This window comes from Vicia villosa, linkage group LG2 (assembly GCF_029867415.1).
Source record: "Vicia villosa cultivar HV-30 ecotype Madison, WI linkage group LG2, Vvil1.0, whole genome shotgun sequence".
NCBI classification, from domain to species: Eukaryota; Viridiplantae; Streptophyta; class Magnoliopsida; order Fabales; family Fabaceae; genus Vicia; species Vicia villosa.
The window spans coordinates 172799571-172801355 of NC_081181.1; positions in this window are offsets into that span (position 1 = coordinate 172799571).

Here is a 1785-nt window from a genome sequence, read left to right on the forward strand (position 1 = left end):
GAATGTCGGCCCCATATATATATATATATATATATATATATATATATATATATATATATATATATATATATATATTGTTGGTGCACAAGGTTAAAAGAACAAAGAAATAAAATATGCCCAGTAAATGACTGCTGTAAAAGCTGTAAGGAAAATGATTCTATTAATAAATGACAACTACTAGTCTATTTATACACGGAAAATTAGGGTTGTCACGTAAGTCCTAATAAAAGTAAATTTTATAACTAAGTAAACAAAATAAACTAGAACCTAATAGCTAAGCATAACAAACACAAACTCAAAAGATAAACACACTTCTTGACGCAACATCTGAAGCTTCTGCTTCTGAGCAACACTGCTTCTGAGTAATCACCTCAGAAGCTTCTGAATATGAATTACTTCCAACACCATCCCTTAATTCATATTCAACTAACCAAAACTACAACACCAATTTCATCCCTCAAATGGATAAAGTGTTCAGTCTTGACATCCTTCGTCAAAACATTTGCAAGTTGCTTCTGGTTGCTACAGTGTGCAACTCCATTCAGAAAAGCAGATTTCTCCTTGAAAACCCATATGACGCTTATGGTCTTCTTCTCCTTTGGAAGCTCAGTTAACTCCCAAGTCTTGTTTATTTCTATAGCTTCAAGTTCTTATTTCGTGGCATTCAGCCACACTTTCTTCTTGAGAGCTTCTTCAATATCCACGGGGTTCAGAGTCTACTAAACTGGCACACTGAACAACTTTTCCTCCAGAATCTACTTCAGTGTCCTGCAACATATCAAACTTTGCAAATCTTCTTGGTATCTGTCTGATTCTTTGTAGTCTCTGAACAATATCAGATACTTGACCACCTTCAGAAATTGGATCTCCTTCAGAAGCTCTTTCTTTAGAAGTTCTAACTTCAGAGTCATGACTGGCGTCAGAGGTTGGACTAACTTCAGAAGCTCCTCCTTCATAGGGTCCACCTTCAGAGTCATGATTACCACCAGATTCAAAATCTGGACCAGAATCAAATTCACCACCTATCTCATCTTTAGAGTCTCCTTCTTCTTCCTCGGAGTCACCTTCAGGCTCAGACTCACCTTCAGAACTTTCAAGTTCTGAATCATCTTCAAGACCTTTAGGTTCTGATTTATCTTCAAAAGCATAAACTTCTCCAGGTTCTAAATCATCTTCTGATTCTCCTTCAGACTCAAAATCACCTTCGGACTCTAACATGTCTTCAGCTTCAGAGTCATCTTCTGACTCTGACTCATTGTCATAGTCTTCAAATTCAAAATCATCTTCTGATTCTGAATCATATAATAACACTCCTTCAGAATATTTAGAGTTATCTTCTTCCCCTTCAGAATCAGAAAACTACAAACTCACAGGTTCCTCATCAGATTAATAAGCCATTAATAGCACAGGTTCATCATCAGAATCTCCTCTAGTTATTTTTGCTTCTTCTTTGTTTGACCAACAATATCTAGCAAAATGGTCAAACCTATTACAACAGTAACACTGAACCATTCTCTTGTCATACTTCTCTTTTCCCTTCTGATGTTTCTCCTCATCAGAATAGAAGGCTTCTGACTTCTCAGACCTACCAGTTTTTTTCTGCTTCTGGTCCTTCTTGACAAAAGAAACTTTCAGAGCCTGCTCAACCTCACCCTCAGGGGTTCTTTTCGTCAGACGCAACTCTTGTGCCTCTAGAATGCTTTGTAGCTCTTTTATTCTCATGGTGTCCAGACCTCAATACCTTCTCTGTGATTACTTGTTCAGAAAGAGTTTCTCCACAAGCTT